Source organism: Camelus bactrianus, chromosome 13, assembly GCF_048773025.1.
Source record: "Camelus bactrianus isolate YW-2024 breed Bactrian camel chromosome 13, ASM4877302v1, whole genome shotgun sequence".
NCBI classification, from domain to species: Eukaryota; Metazoa; Chordata; class Mammalia; order Artiodactyla; family Camelidae; genus Camelus; species Camelus bactrianus.
The window spans coordinates 70,327,293-70,349,833 of record NC_133551.1 but is presented as its reverse complement, the minus strand read 5'-3'; the positions used below and the strand labels follow the sequence as shown (position 1 = coordinate 70,349,833).

The 22,541-nt window shown below is 46.2% G+C and overlaps 1 non-coding gene across 1 annotated transcript; it reads left to right on the top strand.

Moving 5' to 3' along the window:
- The first annotated feature begins 10,992 nt into the window (after positions 1-10,992).
- Positions 10,993-11,065, top strand: TRNAA-GGC (transfer RNA alanine (anticodon GGC)). Its single transcript has one exon. It is a non-coding gene; the product is annotated as a tRNA-Ala (tRNA).
- The last annotated feature ends 11,476 nt before the right edge of the window (positions 11,066-22,541 follow it).

Below are 22,541 nucleotides of genomic sequence, written 5' to 3'. Positions count from 1 at the left end.
GCATTAAAACATAAGTGCAGTAATTTTTGTGTGTGCATTTTGGATTTTCTTTTCTAGGTTAGTTCTAGGGCAGTTAACATGAATAAAAAAATGCCTTCGCTGCTTTGGCAGAGTTCTGGAACTAGCTTGTCTTGATCAAGCTTGTCTCTTACAATTTCTTTTAAAAATGTCTTCTAGAGATGAGCTGGCAGCGACTCTGGTCTATTTCCTGTCGGTAGGACATATGTCTCCCCTTCTCCTTCTCAGGAGTAGGTAGTATGTTTGCAAAGATAGATCACATCTCTTCTACTTTCTCTCAAGAATGTTTAGCCCATCGGAGGCAGAGGCCTGGGGACCTTTTCAGCCTGTTTCCCAGGAATCTTCCATCACAAAGGCCATTCTTAAGACGCTTGCACCTGCTTTTATGTCTTCACTCCTTAACTTCATTCTTATTTCTCTGCAAAAGACTCAATAGCCTGAAATATGTGTCTATAAACATTTACCTTCTGATTCAAGCCTAGATTCAGAAAGTAGCTTGTACAGCGCTTACAATTCCAATGTAGAAACTGACCATTTCTCCTTAGGAGAGGTGGAGGGGGCAGCCTGTGTTAATTGAGTGCTTGCTGTATTCCAGACACATGCATTTGTTTTCACCACAGACCAGTGCATTCTCTTAGCCTATTTTTCAGGCTGGAGGGGGAAAATGACTTGCCTAAGGCACTCTACCAAGGAAGTGGTAACCGAAGATGTCAACCAGGACGGTCTGACCACAGAGTGGATTCTGTTTTGCCCTGATGCCCCCCTGGGCTTTAAAGACTCTGCTGGGTTAAATGCAGCTCTTGTCCTCTGGACTAAAATCCTTCAGTGTGTCCTAATCCTTTTCTCCCCTCTAATTTGAAAGAAGGTGGTGCATGCTGTGTGGAATTTTTCCAGCGTGGGAGAAGACCATGTCGGTGTTCTGTTTCCACTTGTCGAGCCTAAACAAAGCATGATTTATCTTCACCCAGAGCTGTCATGCCTGGGTGCGTGGATGCCAGGCACCCTTGCCAAGACTCCACGGAGGACACATGTTGCTGCTAAGTGATGGCCACCTGAATGTTGGGCAGTGGCCAGGATGATGATCACAGTAATCATGGTTGACATCTATGGAGTGTGGGTGCCCCAGGCACGGATCACAGCGCTTTATATGAGTTAATTCATTTAGTCCTTGCAACATCCCCGGCATCACATTATTGTGCCCATCTGGCAGATGAGGAAACTGAGGCTCGGAGAAGTCATCACTGGCTAACGTGTTGTTGTTTCATACTTTCCATAGGTATCTCTCTCTCCATCTAGAATGTAAGATCCCTGAGGGCAGGGTTTTTTTTTTAATTTGTTTTTGATTTGTTCACTGTTTTATCCCCACTGTCTTGAAAGATGCTGGGTGCTTCATAGGTGCTACATAGTGTGGAATGAGTGAAGTCACATAGAACAGAGACAGGAGAGAAGCCACTCGCAGGCTGAGCTGGATGCTCTCCAGAAGCTCCATGTTTTTATTTGATCACTGGCCAGTTGGTTCAACTGACCTGTTGTCCTGGGCCATCTGGAGGAGGCAGGATGGCTGCCTTTATCTGGAACAATTGTGACTTCCCAGGCCCTGTCTGGGGCCAGTTCAGTGCCTGGCACTCAGTAGGCACAAACTCTGCATAAGTGAACAAGTAAATAATTCCAATGGTGGGAAATTCTGCCGAACAGAAATGTGCCAGGGTCAGACTGGGGCAGCGAGACAGACCAGATGGCTCCTCCCCGGAGGAACTGGGTTCCTTATCCACTGAGCACATCCCATGGGCCGTGGTCCCAGCTCTCCAGGAGCTTTTTGTCTAAACAGGCATGCCACTCAATTATGGTTAATTTCATGCAAGTAACTCTGCAAAGTAGAAGGAAGGTTACAATCGCAGCAAGGAAAATGAGAATATAGAAGAAGAAGCTGTTCCCTTCCCGCGCCAAAACCCCCAAGAAATAAAGACACCTTTTTTGGGGGAAACTTTGCTGTCTCACCTCCCCCTTTCCACTTTCTTCTCCACCATCTCTGTTCCTCCCTTTGTCAAACCTGGGCCAAGCTGCCACATTTTCGGATACACGTTTTCTTAACAGACATTTCTATCTCTTTTTCCCCCTCAGTCCTTTTCATCGCATGTATTTTCCTACCTGTCCATGGATTTTGACTGATTAACAAAAACGCCTCAAAAACAAACGCTAATAAAAATTCTCCAAACAAAGCTAAATGAGCTTCCTTACACCCTATATTGACATTGATATTTGCAAGATTTTTCTTTAGCAGCCAAACCAGGTGTGTAATTGGGAGGAGCTTGTTTCATTTCGCAGATGAATGCCTTATGGAAAGATTTTCCCCGAGGATTGATGAGAAGACTCCTTGCGACAGATAAGCCCAGTTTTGAACCGTTTATCCAGGTTATTATCATAGGAACAAAATTCCACCTGTGCAGAAGGTTGGGCAACAAGTCTCTCCTCTCTCTCTCTCCATTACTAAATCCACGCATGCTCACGCGCGCATGTGCACACACACATGCAATTTCTCATTCCAAGACAGATGTCTTTGAAGAGTGCCTGTAAGATGCTTAATCTACAGTAGGAGTGAGGAGAGGGATTCTGATTTGGTGCAGGTGTGGAGATTTCCTCTGATGAATGAATTCAGAATAAAACAAAAGCTTTTGAATGTGTCTGAGCTCGCTAGACTACTGGCTTTTATTCCCCAGCTTTTGTCTTGCTTATCTGCTGTGCGAAGTTTGTTTTGATAGCCTACGGCCCAGCACACAGTGAGTGAACCGATGTCATGACGTGATGATATTTGCTTCTAGGCAAAACTTGCCGACAAGCAAAATAAAGGCAGAAAGACAGACAGACAGACAGACAGGGCGTATTAATCTCCAAGTGTAAATGTGACGATCTTAGCCCTTCTGGACGACACTGCAGAACTCATAATAACAGCTGTAATTTGATAGTCCTGCATATGTGACATTTTAACTTTAAAAAGCTCTTCCTTGCGTATCGAATTAATTGGTACTGACCCACCAAAGGCCAAGAGAAGCTGAATTCTTCCTTGCGGACTTACTGCTTAGAAATGACTTGTTTTATTTACCGTGTTTTTAAATCTATGTTGGATGCTTGAAAAATACCATACCCCAAGCAGTCTATTAGCGGCCGTGTTCCCGATATGTCGGTGTTAAGTAGAGCCGCTTTCCCGATAATGGCTGCGTGTTGTTTTAATTCTACCAGATGACGTGCCTCCGCGTGTCTGCTTTGGCCCAAAGAGTGAAGTCTATCAGCAAAAGAAAATCGCAGCAAAAGAAAATTGGAGCTGACAGTTCTCCTCTTCTCTTATCTGAACCCACTGCTTGTCCATGTGATCAGGTGAAGAACACTGTCCAGCCAGTTGCATTCGGCGGCTTGGTGCGGCACAGAGTGAATGCCAATGGCTTCTAAACCCTCAGAGGACGGTGTGAGGCCCCGGAGGGGCTGCATGCCGCGGTGTCTTATGCTTACCTGGCCTACTGGGATGGTGCTTAGGGTTTCAATTTGCAGCCTGTAGCCACCAGCAAGAGAATGACTGGATCTTGCACTGCTCTGGGGTCCCTTAGAAGCACCCCGTTGAATTGGAGTATACTACTTGGGGATCTATCCATTGTAAGCATAACTCTAACTGGTTTAAGTGGAAAAAGGAAAGTTATTGGCTCCTGTAAGTAGAAGTCTCTGGAGAGAGCTAGTGGGTGTCAGGGGCTCACCGTCGCCTTCAGGACTTGGTTTCTCCACGGCTCTCAGCTCTGCCCTGCTCATGCTTGCTTCCTCTTCCAGCAGGTTCTCCCTGGAAGAGAGCTCTCACAGAGACACCCTCATAGACAGGAACCCCAGCGGAAGGAGGGCCTCCAGCAAAACCCACATTTAAGGCTCCCCGATCGACTTGGATTGTGGGTCTTCACTTGAACCATCACTGAGCCCAGGGGGACAGCCCACCCTGTTCGGCCAGGCTTGGAGCGTGTGCCCATTTTTAAGATCTAGAGAGGAAGGAGTTGCTCTCCAGGCCAAATCAACCGAGAGCTGGGTGACCCTTGTGAGAAAGTTAAGGACGAGGGTAGGGAAGAAGGGACGGTCGCTGGGCTTGGAAAACGACAGATGGCCCCTCCGTGGGGTCACTAGACCTTTGGGTCTGACTGGTTCCGCCGTGTTTCGCACAGCTGGCTACTGTGTTCCCTTCTCTTCTTCTGCCTCTGAGACATCCATCATGTCCAAATAGTTATTTTTTAAAAATTTTTTATTGAAGTGTAGTTGAGTTACAGCATTAGTTTCAGGTGTACAGCAAAGTGATTCAGTTACACATATACATAAATATATGTACTTTTTCTTTTCAGATTATTTTCCATTATATGTTATTACAAGAAGTTGAATATAGTTTCGTGTGCTCTACAGTAGGTCCTTGTTTATGTATTTTATATATAGTCGTGTGTATCTGTTAATAGTTGTTGAACATCTGCTGTTGAGATGGGAGCTGGGATGGACTCAAAGGTGGATGAAGGCACAAGCCTTTCCCACCAGAGCTCGCAGGCTGTCCACACACACACATACACACACTCTCAATACCTGTGGTAAGTGTTGTAATCCAGCTATGTAGCCCCAAGACCTGGTGGGAACACGAATGAGGAAACCATTCTTCCCAGGAAAGTAATCAGGGGCTCCTTGGAGGCAGGGACATTCAAACCAGGTCGTGAAGGCTGAGCACAGCACAGCCGGGGTGGGTTGGGACGTCAGTGAACACTCTTCTCCTGGCCATTCTCCCTTTATTAACTATCCACCTGTCTTACCCCCCAGCTTCTCTGGACACACCTCAGCCACAGTTCCCTTTCCTCCACCACGACCACCACAGCTTCATCCAGCAGGGCCCCCTCCCGCCAATGGGTGGTGCCCAGAACGCACGCATCACCCAGTAGTTGAGAACGCTCCTTCAGAGCTCTTCACCTGCAGGGAACACTGAGCAGGTAAATATGGTCTCCACTCTGGTTGGTCCCAGGGTGCCAGGTTGCCCTCCTCTTCTTGACTAGCAGAGATTTTCCAGGGCTTTCTAGCACAACTCTTCCCCTGCTGCCATGAGATCTTTCCTTCAGATAATTCCAGCAGGGTTGGGGGGCAAGAGCAAAGGGTGTTGCGTCCCAAAGCTGTCGACACATCCCTGGCTCTGCGGGCTCCTCTCCAGCCTGGGCAGGCGCTCCTTGCAATGTCCTAGGCTGGATGGCCACACTCCTTCTCCCCACCTCACGTCGCCCCACCCCCAGACCTGTGGGATGGAGCCCGTTTCCACCTGCCGAGAGGCTGAGCAGAAAGTGTCATTTCCTTACAAAACGGTTAAGGACTCCAGACCCTGTAAAACTGCTAGAAAACTAAATGTGTCAAGGTAACTAGCAAACTGTTGTGTGAAATTTAGCAGCGGAGTCTGGCTGCACCATGCTGGGCATACACACGGAAGGGCCAATTTATTTCTTAGAATTCCAGAAAAGCAAGATAACTCGCCTTTGTGTACCTGTCCTTCCTCAGATTTTCATTTCAATTAATTGTGTCAGTGCGGCCATTCGGAACCTGATTTCCAGGAGAGTTTTTCCTGCGTATACAGGATTTTACAGTATCTGGATAGAAAGTAAAACATACAGACCATCAGCTGGAATCCAAAAATGGAAGGATATTTGTGTGAATACAGATGGTTGGTGGCACTGGTCACTCTTCCCTTAGGTGTCTGAGACCCTTCAAAACCTCAGGGGCAGACACGTAGGTTTCTTTCAATAATCTTTAAACCACAAGTCCTCCTGTGATTGTGGCTGCAAGAGATGGTTGTTCATTTTTACCATTTCTTCTAATTAAGCAAAGTGGTGACTTTGCCGTTTCAACTGTCTTTTATCAGCCAAATTTATCACCATCTTTTTTCTTTTCTCGTGTGTATGTGTGCCCTGGAGCAGAGTTTCTTAATCTTGATTCTGTTGGTCTTTTGGGCTGGACAGTTCTTGGTTAGGCAGGCAGGGGAGGGAGTGTTCTGTTCACTGCAGGATGTTTAACAGCATCCCTGGCCCCTGCCCTGCCCACTAGGTGCCAGTCCCCCTGCCACTCTGACAGCCCACAATGTCTCCAAACATTGTCCCCAAGGGCCACAGCTGAGAACCACTGTCCCAGAGCCTTGCTGCTCCCTGGTCTGTGAATCAGTAACATCACATCACCTGGAAGTGGTGGAAACACAGACTCCGGAATCCTACCACAGAATTCCTGGATCACAAGATGCATTTTAGCTCAACTCCCAGGTGATTTCAATGCCCGTAACAGTTTGAGAAGCTTAGTAGTTCCATGACTTAAACTAGTAGTTCTCAGACTTCGATGGGCATCACAATCACCTTGACAACTAATGAAGAACACAGATGCCAGGCTCAGTGACGTAGGAGGGAGCCTGGCTCTTTGTATTTTTTTCAGGTTCCCCAGGTGATCTGATACTGACCAAGGTTTGAGAATCACTGCCTCAGAACTACAAGATGAGAAATAAACCAGCTTCTGAGCTGAGCTCAGTGCCTGCATATTATTTTAAAATTCTGGAAGGGAAATTTTAGATGCAGTAATCATGTTGAAGGACCCAAGCAAGGTGCCCTGGTGGTCAGCATCTTGTCATACCTCGAGCTTCGGTGGAGATAGAATCTTCACATTCTCTGGGGAAAAGCCGGGTCTTTCCAAGGACTGCATTCCAAATAGAAATTCAGGAAGTATTTGCAATTACGAGATGCAAACTGGAAGTGGCTTTTCTCTGGGGTTGATATTCTCCAAGAGCAAATGGGATGTGAATACACATGTGTCTTTTTGGTAAAGATTCCTCAGGTGCAATGTGTTTGTCAGTTCCGTGTTGGATAAGCTTGAGTGTGAGCCAGACTACCTGCAAGTAGAGAAAGACAACTGATTTCATATCTTGTTGAGGGATGGAGGGGGCCTACCCACTATGGGACTGCATAATGACTAGGATCTTGTGTGTGTGTGTGTGTGTGTGTATGTGTGTTGGGCTTGTGTTGTGTGAACACACATTCTTCCCAGCTTGTTCTTAATACATGATAAAAATTGACTTTTCTTTTTCTCCAGTTCATTAAATTCAGTCATGGTGTTTATGTCTAATCTGAGTGGTTTAAAATCTTTTTCGATAACTTCACCTTTGCAAATCCACTGTAAGCTTCAAATAAATGTTAGCCCGAAGGCTGCAATTATAAGAGAATTGCAAAGTCAGAATGAGTGATAGCAATCTTGATTATTAAGAAGCCTTTGACCTATACAGAGTACAGTTCTCAAAAACAGCAGCGTGCATTATGGCATTCTTTCTTTTACTTAAAGCAACAAATAAAACTGTGGATTTCAAATGCCATGCAATATAGCATTTCTGTATTATGGTGTTTGTCGCCGAAGACCCAAGACCTCGAGCACTCCTTGCTGATAGTGCCAACACAGAACTGTTCTCTTTACATCTCCCGAGACTGTACCATTTCCAGGCTTGCACGTTCTTCTTCCACATGGCTTAAATAGTCAATGACAGTGTAACATAATAAAGAGTTCCAATTTGTTTTGAAAGAGAGGTGGGCTGATTTGGTGGAAAGATACTGATGTTTTGCTTGTAATTGCTTTGCATTTAAATCCCATTTCCACCATCAAGTATCTTGATGACCTTTAAGCAGATTCCTCAACCGAATCCCTATGAGGTTTTATAAATTTCATCATTCCGTATTACACACGAGGAAATGCTCCTGTCTGGGTCTCAAGCACCCTCCTTGCCTGGGGTGACAAGCTAGAAAGTGTCGCATGTGGGGTACAGACCCAAGTGTCTGGTTCTGAGTTTGTGATCTTAACCCATAGGCTGTATGCTATGTCCCTTGGGTGGATACTGGCCGGAAAGTGACCTGCATGTGGATTTCATAAGAGAGGACGCAGGACATGTTAGTGGAGGGAAAATTAAGGAAAGGTAAGAAGAAAAGGGTCTTCTGAATAAGCAACAGTGGGTAGAATGGAGTGGTCGTAAGTCAGACTCAAAGGTGTTAGGAAGAGAAGTAAGTGAGTGAGGATGAGGGTGCCTGCCCGCGTGGGGATTAGAGCTGATCCTGTATGTATGGCTGACTCTTGAAGCCTCTTCTGTTGAGATTCTCCCGAGGTACTCTGCCCAGAGTCTGAAAAATCAAGACAGAAACCAATGGGTAACATGCAGAGGTCAGCAAACTCCGACTTCTCAGGCCACTGGAGGGGGGGGGGGCTTTGTGTTGTCATAGTAACCAAGGCACATGATTGACACATCATGGATGGGATAGTGATGCCAAACTTCCTACAGAGTGTAGGGAAATCCCACCCAAATGCCTAGAGGACCCCATTGAAAAACATCGATAGAAATTCTGCTTTGGCTTGTCTTGTTAGAGAAGTAGGTCAGGTGATAAAGAGAAAGTGTGGTATGACCCAAGCTGGAAATTCACATGGACTGACCAGAGAGAAACTTAAAGCCTACAGCCCAGGAAAAGGTCAATGCAGGACTTTCACTGCAACTTTGTTTATCAACAGTGACAAATTGGAGGCAACTCAAATGCCCAACAACATGGAAGTAGATTATGATTAATCATCTCAATGGAAGTTTATGCAGACATTTAGAGTGATGGCCATGAAAACTATGTAGTGTCATCAGAAATGTTGCTAACAGAAAACTTTCAAAATATCAAAATTATTTGAAAGATCCCATGTGTTTATGCATAAGGACTAAGAAGAAATAGAAAAAAACCCCAGCAAATTACTTGGCAGAGGTCAAGATGTTGATGATTTATTTCTTTTAAAAATAATCCAGTTTATCTCATGTCTATTTCATTAATTTAGAAAAATCAAGGGATGTATTCAATCCCTCTCCCTGTGACAATGTTCACTTAGCAAGAGGTAGGGGACAGGGGAGGGTGTTTTTCACCAGTTGTCAGTGCATAGAACTGGAAGGTGAATACTGGAGGACTTTCCTGGAGCAGGTGTGGAGCTCAAAGTTAGACCCCAGACTGTCAATGCAAAGGGTAGCAGAGCATGGAGTCACGGTGTGGAACAGACCCGGGGAGGGAGTGGCACATTTGTATGAGGAAGCTGGCTATTCAAAGTTAGGGATCTCAACCCTGGCTGCCCATTGGAATAAACTGGAGAGTGCTTAAAAACACAGATGCCCGGGCTCTCCTCCTGATCTATTAAACCAGTCACTGGGAGTGGCAATGAGGAATGCATATTTTAAATAATGTTTCCAGCTAATTATCATATCCACCTGAGGTTGAAGGCCAAGGATCCAAAGAGGTGAAGAACAACCGTAGAAAAATCCCAAATGAGATTTCATCATGTACTAAAAGAAAATTACATCACATCAAAGCATATTGTCTTTGTCTTAGGTTTAATATCACTTGGGATAACTTCCCTATCCTTCCATGAAATTCATGAAGTTTATCCTTAGTTCCTTCCAGAATTCTGTGCAGAACAGGTCATTGTTGAGTTGGCCCATGAGGGAAGACATTTCTTGGATTTGAATTTGGAGAGACTGGGGTGGTCAAGAATATGAATATTACGTATCTCACTGAGCAGTCATCATTCGATTCTTACTGCTCCTCTGAAGACCCTGGCTTCCACCACTTCTTAACAGGTCACTGGTCAAGTGCCCAGTAAGTTACGGTCAACTCAGACCTGTCTTAATAAGATGTGGAAATTCCTTATCTTCCTGACTCTGTGTCTTCATTATAACAATTCATACTCTCTACTCAAAGTGTAGGCCCAGCAGTATCACCCAGGAGCAGAAATGCAAAATTCTGGGCCCCACTGAGAACCTACTCAGTCAGAATCTGCACTGTAACAGGATCTCAGGATTCTCATATATGCATTCAAGTTGGAGAAACACAGCTATAGACCAGTGCTAGCCAATAAAACTCGTGGTGATGGATATTTCTTTATCTGTACTGTTCAATGTGGTAGCTACATATGGCCGTTGAGCATTTGAAGTGAGCTAGTGCGACTCAAGAACTGAATTTTAAATTTAATTTTAATCATATTAAAAAACAGCTCATAGAGCTCAATAACAAAAAAATAAACAACCCAATCAAAGAATGGGCTGAAGATCTAAACAAACATTTCTCCAATGAAGACATACAGATGGCCAATAGGCACATGAAAAGATGCTCAATATCACTAACTATTAGAGAAATGCAAATCAAAACTACAATGAGGTATCACCTCACACCAGTCAGAATGGCCATCATTCAAAAGTCCACAAATGATAAATGCTGGAGAGGCTGTGGAGAAAAGGGAACCCTCCTACACTGCTGGTGGGAATGCAGTTTGGTGCAGCCATTATGGAAAACAGTTTGGAGATTCCTTAAAAAATTAAAAATAGACTTACCATGTGATCCAGCAATCTCACTCCTGGGCATATATCTGGAGGGAACTCTAATTAAAAAAGATACATGCACCCCAGTGTTCATAGCAGCACTACTTACAATAGCCAAGATATGGAAACAACCTAGACATCCATCAACAGATGGCTGGATAAAGAAGTTGTGGTGTATTTATACAATGGAATACTACTCAGCCATAAAAAAGAATAAAATCATGCCATTTGCAACAACATGGATGGACCTGGAGATCATCATACAAATGGAAGTAAGCCAGAAAGAGAAAGAAAAATACCATTTGATATCACTTACATGTAGAGTCTAAAAAAATGGCACAAATGAACTTATTTACAAAACAGAAATAGACTCACATACATAGGAGACAAGTTTTTGATTACCAGGGGGAAAGGGCGGGGATGGAGGAATAAACTGTGAGTTCAGGATTTGAAGATACTAACTACTATATATAAAACAGACAAACAACAAGGTCCTACTATATAGCACAGAAACTATATTCAATTCCTTGTAATGGCCTATAATGGAAAAGAATATGAAAAGGAATATACAGGTGGGAAGATATAGCTCAGTGGCAGAGCACATGCTTGGCATGCATGAGGTCCTGGGTTCGATCCCCAGTACCTCCATTAAACAAACAAACAAACAAACAGATCTAATTGCCTCCCCCCTCAAAAAAAGAAAAGAAAAAAGAAAAGGAATATATATATATATACACACACACACACATATATATACATGAATCACTATGTTGTATACTAGATACTAACAACATTGTAAATCAATTATACTTCAATAAAAATTAGAAAAAAATTTTAATAGCCCATATGGCAAATATATGGTAATGGCTACCATATTGGATGGCGCTAAACCCTTCTAAAATTTGGCTCCATCTTACCGCTCCAGTGGACCATTGGCATTATGGTTACTTGTATTTAGAAAGGAAAAAACAGGGAAGAAAAGAAACAAATCACTCTCCAGCTCTATTTTTCAACTGGGTGCAAAGAGTATGGAGCTGCACTGTGGGAGGAGTGATTTTTATTCTCACCTTCTCCCCCCAGCTGAGTTCACCTTCTGCTTGTGTCAGCAAGATGGACCACAATTATGACTGTAAAACTGTATTTGGGGAGAAAAAGAAAATATGTTTGTATGATGGAAGAGGGTTTTGAAAGAGCTTTAGAGAATAAGACTGATAATGTATTGAACCTTCCCTGTGTCCCAGGCTAAAATTTTTACATGCATAATTTCATTTAATTCGCACAATAAGAGGGTAGAAATTTTTGTCTCTTTAGTCACTGTTGATTCCCAAGTGCTTGGAACAGTGAGTGGCACATCGTAGATGCTCACGTAAGTATCTGTTAAATGGATGAATTACTGTCCCCCCATTTTACAAATGACACAACTGAGACACAGAGCAGTTAGGTAATTTTCCTGAGGCCATAGAGTGACAGAGCAAGGATCTAAGCCCCTGTAGTGTGGGCTTCAAATCCCATCCCAGCATCGTGCATGGATAGCTGGCTTGTTTAACTGCATTAATAAATGATGGCCCATCTGCTGCTTCTTCTGGATTCATCTATGCTACCTGAGGCAGGAGCAAAGTTTAGATATAAAGGGAACGCTCGACTTTAAAATATTTGTGGAATGCCTGCCACTTGCCACACTCTAGGGAAGCAGTGATGCGTAGCAGTGCTTCATAACCTTGAATGTGCACACGAATCTCCTGTGGATCTTGTTAACATGCAGATTCTGATTCAGTAGGTCTGAGATGGGGCCTGAGGTCCTCCATTTCTAACCAGCTTCCTGGAGATGCTAATGTCACTGGTCCAAGAACAACAGTTGGAGAGTGAGGGACACAGCCCTGCTCTCAGGAAGCTCATATTCAGGAAGTGGAGGGGAGGGAATTCATAATGACATTGCAGAGTGACATTTACGCTGATAGGATACAGTCGGTGCTGGGGGGCTTGTGAAGGGACAGCCAGCCTGGAGAAAGTGATACCGAGCTGAGGCTTAAAACAGGCATGGGGGGTGAGGCACATAAAGAAAGTAATGGAAGGGCGTTCCAGGAGGAAGGAACAGCATGTGCCAAGAATGAAGGCTCAAGCAAGGTTAGGCTATCTGGGCATATGAAAACAGTCTTGACGTCCTATGGTGCCCCTGCTTTCCCCAGTCAAATACCTTCTCTAAAGGATGGCGTGTTGGGTTTCAACTACTGCCTTTTCTTGGCTGCAGGCTGATCCCAGGTCACCTGCAGATAAACAGCTTCCTCTGAATCCCATCCTCAAAGCACCGCTTGGTTCTAGGTGATATTTCAGATTTCCTGTTTGATGTTTGGAATCCTCTGCCCACCACTCCTCAGCCCCAGGCGATGCGCTGGCATCCCCTAGAAGCCTAATGAGGCAGTTGCCATGGTAACCCTGCGACATCCCTGTAGCGGATGCTAATACCATAGCTCCCCAAACCCTGTGCCTGCTTCTCTCTGTTTGGTAAATTAATGACATTTAAATTAAACACATTAATTTATTTCATGTCAATTAATTTGTATGTTAAGCTGCATGCTGGCTTCACCCTCCCCACCCCCTCCCCCAACACCCATTAATTAACTCCAGCCAAATTGGGAGCACATCAGAGAAGGTTGCAGTAGCTTCCAGCAAACTGCAATTACAATACTCTGCTCCTATGCAGAAAGTAATCAATGTCAAAATAATTGCTCTTCACAGGTCTACAGTCAGCTGTCTTGTCAGATAGTTAACTTATAATTATAACCATTTGGATTTTTAAAGATAAAATATGTAGCCACAATATAGGAAGGACAAGGCCGTGGCTGTTAATAAAACTACTTGTGTTGAATATCTCAGTATCTCTCTTATTTCTATCTTTTTTTTTCCCTTCAGCACCCAACCATCTCTCTCTCAGGCTAGTGATGACCCACCCATGCCCCACCCTCTGCAGTTTCACAGTTTTCATTTCAAGTATCGTGATTCCCAACAGGTTAGTTATGGAGAAACACTGAACACACCAGTGGGCTCCTCTGGACCCCAAATGGGCCAGTTTTTGCCTTTCTTTATTTTCTGTTTTTGTAGAGATGGTGGGAAAGATAGTTCCTCCAAGTGAGATTACGTTCCCAAAAATCTGCACTTGCTGGAGGGGCACGGATGCTGCCCCACTGAGTGTGAGCCTTGCTGATCTTATTGGAGCAGCTCCTCTCTCCCCAGACTTCCTTTGCACAGCTTTTAGCATGTGCTGGCCTCCTTCTCCAAGCGTTGGGGCACAGGTCTTCATTTACGGTGGGAAACCAGTGTCTGGGAAACCGCAAGTCGGTGAATGCCCCTGGCATTCCAGTGGCTTGTTTCTTCGTTCTGGCAGGAAGTGGAGCTGCTGGAAGGCTGATGGGCATGCACAGGCTTCTACTGGTGATCCAACGTCACACTTTTCAAATGGGGTGTGCCGGAGCCCCGCTCACATTGTAGACTTTGAAATGATGCGTCATATCCTGGTGGATCCTGGAGCTCCAGTGTGTCTACTGTCTGACCACCCCCTGCCCCTGCAGGACCAGCCAGGCGCTGGGTGTTGACCAAGGGCATCCTTGCACAGGCCTGCCCCTGTGTTAGCCCCTGGGGCTGGAGAGGTGAGCAAGAGACGTGTGCGCGGAGCCCGCCTCTGCTGGTGCTGGGACAGGACCCCCCCTTTTTTTTTTTCAATCACTGGGATCTTGTTAAAGAACAAAACGGGTTTATCATTTCTGCTACCGATTTGTGGAGGCCCTTTTTGACTTTAAAAATTTTTTAAATTTTTTAATTTACTTTTTAATTGGAGGGTGAGTTAATTAGGTTTACTTATTTATTTGTTTTTAAATGCACCCGGGACCTTGTGCATGCTAAGCAAGCACTCCACCAGTGGGCCACCCCCTCCCCTGCTCTGCTTTGAGTTCTTACATTCACTGAAGGCCTTTATCTTCCAAAGTCAAATATTTCCTCTGTCAAAGTTGGCACCTTTCTGTAGTTTACAAAGATTTGTCTTGGGATGCGAAAGAAGGAAAAAACCCAACAGTATCTGCATGGCACACTCTCACACACCCACACACACACACCTCAATTTATCCATTTTCCTGGAGTTACAATGGCTTCCCCAGCTTGGGCAGATGGATGTTTATTACCAGGGTAAAGAGTTGCAGGGAATGAGATACCAAGTTACTAAAGATTTAAGGACAGGGTGCTAAAAAAATGACTCTGCAGGTTTTACAAGTATACGGGGAACTGCCTGTTTTCTGTACGCAGGAAAATTGAATTTACAAGCCCCTCTAAACCAGGAACTATGCCTCTTGACCCAGCGACTGCTGCACTGTAGGTATTTAATGAATGTTTATCTTAAGGTCCCGAATTTCGTTATGTCTTTGTACAAACCTCTAATCTAGTTTGTGCCCGCCGTTTCTCCTGACCTAGAAATCCTTTGTCAAAGATATATGAGGAATTGGTTGGAGAGCCATTTGTAGGAACTTCCACATGCCACCTGGTGTGTCCAGCTGTAGCCCTCAAAATTGGAGACGTGACTACTGTTTGCCTATAATCTGGTTGTAATTATCAGGCATTTATTTCATAGGGTGGGGCCTGGAGGCATGTGAAGAGGGATGTCCAAATACCACATGTGTATCAATAAATCAACGTCAGTGAGGTTCTGTGTTGATATGATGATACGCAGAAAAGAATCGATCAGTTGTACAAGTAGGATTCCCAGAACAAATAGCTTAGTTTCTTTCCTTATGGTGAGGCTTCCTGAGCTGATTCCTGCAGAGTGGCCAGCTCCGGCCAGACAGAGGATGCTTAGTGAGGGTTTTGCAGGTGCCCAGTACTGATGTAATTCGTGTCTCGTGCAGGCAGAGAGGATGGTTCTCTTTGTTCTGGGAATGCGTGGGGAAGATGCTGCTTTTGGCTTTGTCTCATTTTCGAGGAAAATGAAAAAATACATTTTAGGACGTGCACTGTTCCCTCCCAAGAATAAAAGGCGGAGGGCTGCCTTTCAGTCCCATTGCTGGCTAGATTTTTGCCCTAGGATTTGAAAATAATGGAGTTGCGTTGTCATGGCAATGCAGCCCATGTTGTCATTTTGATATTGTGGCTGATTTCTCGCTGCCACTTTTATTTCAAGAACTGATGAAAGTTTCTTGAGACTCTGCTTCAAGGGTGGGTGGATGGACAGTGTAGATGTCCCGTGAAGGAGCAGGTGTGTGACATGCCTTCCTTCCTGGGTGTCATTGGCAGAGTGGAATTCTTGAGTCTCTGTGCTGGAGAGAAAAAGCTAAAGAAACTTGGTTTTCTTGCTTAACAGAACCACTTTCATACATCTAATGTCTCTGAACCACTGGGCCACACTTGTTCCCCCAAACAAAATCATATCCCAACGTGGGAACACGTGTGTTACCTCTGATGTCTGGTGATTCTTAACGAACACTGATCCCTTCTATTCCCTGGGTCCACCCAACCTGCTGACCCTCTGGGGTCTTCCTAGACTCCTCCTCTCTGGTCTGTCTAATGGGTCACCAAACCTTGTCATTTCTTAGAATGATAAGCAACATTGGTCGAGTGCGTTCTCAGTGTTAGACACCATCCTAAGTGCAGGATGTGCAGTAACAAACTCAGCTTTGACATCAACCCTGTGAGGCTGATGACGTTCCTTATTCTCCTTGGTGTGTAGACAGGAGCACGGAGGCACAGGAGGGTCAGATTACTTGCTGAAGGTCACAGAGAACAGTGAAGGCAGGGTCGGGGCTCCAACCCAGAGCCTGTGCTCTTAGCCACTGTGCCTCTACAGTGCCCAACTTCTGTCTCCTCCGTGCCTGTAGAATCCCCCAACTTCTGTTCAGCCCCGTCACCAGCACCTGGGCCCAGACCCCCTTCGTCTCTTGCTGAAGTCACCGCCCCCGCCTCCTGAACTTGTCCTTCTCTCTCAGTCTGGCCCCTTTCCTGTCTGTTCCATGTGCAGCCGCCGCCGGGATTGTTCTGAATTTCCATCATGGTCACACCCCATCCCATCCTAGCTCAGCCCCTTCAGTGGACCCTCAGTGCCTTCCTGATGTGGCCCTCACTCCTTAGTGTGCACGTGACTCCTGTGCGTTCTGGCCCCCGCTGGAAATGATAGTGGAAATGTCCACGGACTTGATCATACAGGAGGTGACGTTTACTAAGCATGTGCCAAGTGCCAGATGCATTAAGGGGGTCATCTCGTTGGATCCTCCCAACAAGGCTGATTGGAGCTGATCATCTTCAGATGAAGACACTGTGACTCCCAGTCCAGGACTTTTAACTGCCTTGACCTCCTGCATCCCGTGCCTTCTGCACCCAGGGGTACCTAGCAACTGGCCGTCTCCCCGGGAACTGTGTGTTTTCTCCCCTCTGGGCCTCCACCCTGAGCCTCCACCCGCCTAGCACTGGGCTTGGCACATAAAGACATTTGTTGAATGAGTGGAAGAACTTCATAGAAGATGCCATATTGTTCAGAATCCACTGGGGCCACTGATGTATCAGAGGGGGAAACAGGCCAACACCAGATGAGAAGCTGGTGACGGGGAGGACTGCCCAGGGAGGCCGAGTAAAGCTGGAGGCAGAAAAGGACAGCACGTGAGAGCCAAGTTGGGCAACTGATTTTGCCTCCAACACGAGAGGTAACATTGGGAGTAGACAGCAAGGTGACCAGTGGGGTCGGGAGTCAAGCTGGGAGGCTTTGAATGCCACAGACCTGGGGTGGGCGCTGCTGGGTAGTTTTTGGAGACAGTAAAGCAGCTCGGTTGATACAGGACTTGGTTCCTTCCCACTGACTGAGTAACAGGGGCCACGTTCTCCGGGCCGTGCGAGTACCAAGTTAGACATGGGATAAGGCTGTTAAAAGCAGGTTGCTGAAAAGCCTTGCACAAGAGCTTGCAATTTTATTTTGTAAGCGATGGAGAGCCACTGGAAGGTAATTCGCAGCACACACGCTCTCCCTAGCCTGCTGGGGAAGTTTAGATTGATACCGAATCACAGCTGCCATTGCAAAACTTCTAGAAGCCCATGTCAAGTGAAGCAAGAGAAGTTGAAATTGAAATCCTTCGCTAGCAAAAACGGGTTCTCTTCGCTTCTTTCCTCCTCAAACACACGCCAGGGAGACTCAGAATTTGTAAAGGGGAGTAAACCTGGAAAGCAGCGTTTAGTTCTCTATGAAGGCAGCTCACTCGGATGGAGCTGGGACCAGCAGAGTTCCCCTCCCATCCAGGCAGGGCGGGAGGGCCCTGGGAATGGGATGCGCATAGAAATCTCTGAGCTGCGACATCACGGCCCCGGCTCCGCTGTGTTGCCTTTGTGCACCTTTGATGGCTGAACTGAGTTATTAGCTCCGCTAAGAATGTCATCTAAATATAAACCTCCTCTATGACTAATAGATAAATGCTCCTTTTTGCCTTGATTTTCCAAACACCCTGTATCAGGTGGCTGTAGGTAATGGCAAAGCTAGACCTGGATCCACGCCACAAAAGGAAAAAGATACGTTCGTGGCCACGAGCCAGTTTAAATGCAGAAGCAGACGCGAGGGTGTTTCCTTCTAGCTAATCTTTTTTTCCTTCCCCCTGTGCTTTTGCAAAAACTTTCCAAGGTCCCCCAGGGCACATCACCCAGCCTGGCTGCAGTGAAAGAAAGTGGGCTAAGGACCGAACTGGTTAATTCTCATATTGCATCATTAAGGGAAACGATTTCTTTTCCATGGAGCCAAATTGGATTAATTATATGCAGGCAGAGCGTGCTGAACAAACGGCATCATGCGAAGGTGCCCAGCTGGGTCACGCACGATTTGGTCCTTGTGTTTTGCAACCGACAAGGTGTTTGCCATTTATACTCCGAATTAAACGTGCTGGGTTTGAACAGTCTCATGGCTGTTGCTGGTCTGTGATGGGTTTTAGTGCATTTATTGCCCCCCTCCCCCGCAAGATTTTATCCGTAATGCTACAGATTACCATTGGTGGAGTTAAAGCACAGCCAGGAGAGAGGGTTCATGGTTCACTGGACGCGTTTAGTGTCTGAGCAGAATGCAAAGTGCCGTCAGTCCAGTTATCCCATGATTATCTGAAGACAGAGTTGGCCTTCTGGTGACATCCCCGATGGCCCTTATTGGGCAGGTGACAGCGATGAGGGAAGGCTCTGTGCCCCCAGCACTGGCAGGGAGCAGCATGTGGTGGGGGGTGTGTTAAGGCTCTGACAAAGCTTTCGTTAGGTGAGAGAGGAGAGAGAGGCAGCAATCTTAGGTCTCCTTGTCTGATACCTCCAGGCTGCGCCTTGACAAAGCAGTGAAGAATGTCCTGGCGTCCCCCCTTCCCCGCAACACATACCTTCTTTTGCTCCTTCTTCAGCGACGCGAGGACATGCAACCACGTTGTCATTTCTGGTCTTGCCAGAGGTCCTAGTCTGACGGAAGGGCAGACGGGCACGCAGCTATTTCCACTGCAGTGTGATGGGCTGCTGCTGGCAGCATTTGCGGTTGTCACAATGGAGTTGTGTTGTGATTGACAAAAATTTGCCAAAGATAGAATTTGAGGATGTAGTTTCCTTAATGCCAAAGGCTATGGTGTTATAAGGCAGGAAATAGCAGAGTGCTCCTGGTTGGAGGGCCAGGTGGCTTCCCAGGGCCTCCTGATGGCCCCTGGGGATTTATAGCTGAAGGTAAATCACTTGCCCCAAAGTGAGGATTTGGCCAGATGTGAGAAATTGCTTCTGCTATTCTCATGGGGACTTTTGGACTCTCTTGTCCATCTGCCCCCTTGCCCCATAGCTAGATTCTGGTTAGGTGTCTGCCCACTTGTCAGATGTAAATACCTCTAATACGTTCCCTGTGAGATACAGGGAGACTGTTTCCTAGAAGCATCCCTCAGCAAGCTCAGGCTTCAGCCTGTCTGATGTCCACTTTGCCTAGAGATAAACACAAAGTGTTTCCTGGGAGAATCTGGGAAGGCTTCACAGAGGAGGCCTCATTTGAGCTGAGTTTTGACCCATGAAGAAGAGTTCTCTAGGCAAACTTTGGAAGGGAGGAGCATCCCTGGCAAGGGAACCAGCACATGCAAAGGAGAGGAGGCACCATAGTGTGCCCTTGGGATAAGCTGGAGTTTGGCATCTAGAGAAGACGCTGGGATGAACAGAAGGGCTTGTGTCCTAACTCAGGAGTCAGGTCCAAGAGATATGGGCATTTCATCAGTTTTGGGTGGGAGGAAGGAAGCTGGGATGGGCAGGACCATTGAGAGGAACTGACTCAGCTCCAGAGGGCAGAGCACGTGGCTCCCCAGAGTCAGTGTGGTTCAGGCAGTGCTGCAGCAAGCGGAGGGTCTGCCTGTGTGAGTGGCTGGGGCGGTGTGTGTTCTGTGCACGAGCAGGTTTCCTTCCATGTGTTAACTAATATCTGAACGTTGGACTCTTCTTGACAAAATTATATATGCTGCAGAAAATTTAGAAAATACAGTAAGATGGGTATGTGCGTTACCTATAACCCCATCACCTGAAGGTAGCTGCTGGTAATCTTTGGCCAGTATTTATTGTTTATATACACACATTTTCCGAACAGAAATAAAATTGCATAGTATGGATTATTTTGTAATCTGCTGAAGCCATCATAAACTTCTCTCCATGCCAATACGTATCATTCCATGATACTAGTTTTAATGACTCCACGATAGTCTCTTGATAACAAGCACGATCATTTATTTGTCCAGTCGCCGATTGCTGGGCACTCAGTCCACCCACGTGCAGTGTGCTTTACAGCTCCTTGTTCCCCGTGTCCCCCTACGGCACTCCCCACTGGGGTAGAAACGCCACTTCTGACTCTTTCACATAAAGCAGCGCTGACTCTGGTCTGAAGCTGTTCTTCCTTGCAGTTTGTTCTGTGTTAACTCCCCTTGTCGGTCTGCAGAGGAACAGGGACCAAATTTAGAGCCCCGAGTCCTGTGATGCACGGCTCCTGCAGCGTGTCGGGAGACAGAATCTTTGATTTAGACGTGTCCGTTCCTCTCCTCCAGCTGTTTCTAAGAACCACAGCACAGAGGCTGCTGACAGCTTGTCACGGTAAGTTTGGCATGGTGGCAGCCTGACCAGAAACATGCCACCCACATCATGGAGAAATGAGGTTCAATTAAGCCTCTTAAGTCTCTTGGCCATGCTGCCTGAGTTGGTTTTTTCATTTGTGTCCATGCTCTGCAGAACTTGGCCAAGTGAAATTGTATTTCTGCACCAGTGAGTTTGTTTAGGCTGCTCTCTAATGAGCTTGTGTTCAGCTGAAAGCTTGAGAATTCACTGTGTGTATATCCTGGTGTGTATGTGTGTGTGTGCGTGTGTGTGTGTGTGTGCACGCGCGCGCACCATGGAATGTGTGTAGAGCCAGAGGGCTTTGAGTTCCAGCACAAGAGACTGACCGCCTGGAGAACCAACTTGATGAGGGGCTTGAGAATCTGGCGTCCATGTGACCTGTAGGGAGAAGCCTGAAAAGGAGGTCCTACCTTGGTATGACCCTGGGGTAGAAAGTAGAATAATTCTGCCTATCTGTTTGCATATCCATCCATCCATCCAGTCATCATCCATCCATCAGCCCATTCATCCTCCATCCATCCGTCCATTCATCATCCATCAATCCATACATCCATCTATCAATCCATTCATCATCCATCCACCCATCCATCAATCCATTCATCATCCATCCACCCATCTGTCCATCCATCATCCATCCATCCACTCACCCCCCCCCATTTATTCACTCATTCAACAGTATTTGTTGGACATCTGCTATATGCCAGGCTCTGTTTTAGGCCCTTAGGGCATACAGTGAACAAATGTAGCAAAAATGAGGGTCATGACAAAGGTTCTCTCCTTGACTAAACTCAGATCAAACTCTCCTGAGCTCTTTTCCAGCCAGGCTTCAACTTCTGGATTTCTGTGTTTATCTCTGAATGCTGCTGAGTCAGTTTAACAAGAAACCCCACCTTGGCAGCTCATTGGGCTCCTCATCCTCCAGCCTCCTCCAGGGGATGTCTGCCCACCCTGGCCTGCCTTCAGCAGGAATCCTGGTGGATCAGTTTAGCCAGAATCCTTTCTTATCCTTGATGTTTCCTCTTAGTAATTTTACAACCATTGACCTCCACACCTGCTCCTTGGTTATAAATTCCTGCTTTCCCTTGTTGTATTTGGAGTTGAGCCCAGTTTCTCTCCCCCACTGCAAGACCCCATTGCAATGGTCCATGTACTTATTGCAATACACTCCCCCACCATTAAAGTCTCCCTTATGGTGCCTTAAGGAGTGTCACTGAATGATTTTTTTAGTGGTAGATGTCATTGAGAAGTTAACCCTCCAGTGAAGAGCCAAAGGAGTGAAGGAGTTAGCCATGTGGGTCTCTAGAGGAAGAAAATTTCAGGCGAAGGGAACGACCAGGGTGGAGGACCTATGGAATAGCATCCTGGGTGTTTAAGGAACAGCCCCGGGACAGACGACCTTGGCAGGATATTAGGGGAGAGTGAGAGGAGACGAAGTCTGAGCAAAAAGGCTCCAGCTCAACATACCTTTCACCCTTGACAGTAACTTCAACACAACAAAGGACAGCAATTGAGTCATGGATATGGGACAGTGGAGAGCTGGGTGCCAACTCCAGGCACCAGCACCTTCCTTCCTTGGCTCCATTGAAAAGGGTCCTGGGGCTTAAATGTCGTGAAGCTGCAGTGGGTCCAGGAATCCAGCCAGGAAGAAGCACAGGGTAGAGCGTGGGGCTCGGAACGAGACAAATAGATCTGTGTTTGAATCTCAATTATTCCACTTACATTTGTGAATTACTTACTCTCTCCAAGCCTCAGTTTTACCACCTGCAAAAGTGGGGATTGCAGTCATAGTTGTTATCTATTAGAGGGAAATGAACTTGCTGTGTTCATATCAGCCCCTGAGTGGCAGAGCCAAAGGTTGAAGGAATCTCCCCGCCTCCAAGTCCCTCCGTGCCTTCCTGCCTTTCATAAACTCTCCAGACTCACAGGGAAGACTAATCAGCTAGTAAGGTGTCTGAAAGGGGCTGGCAGATGGTCAAGGGCTGTGGAAGTGTATGTTGTCATTGTTATCACAGATGGC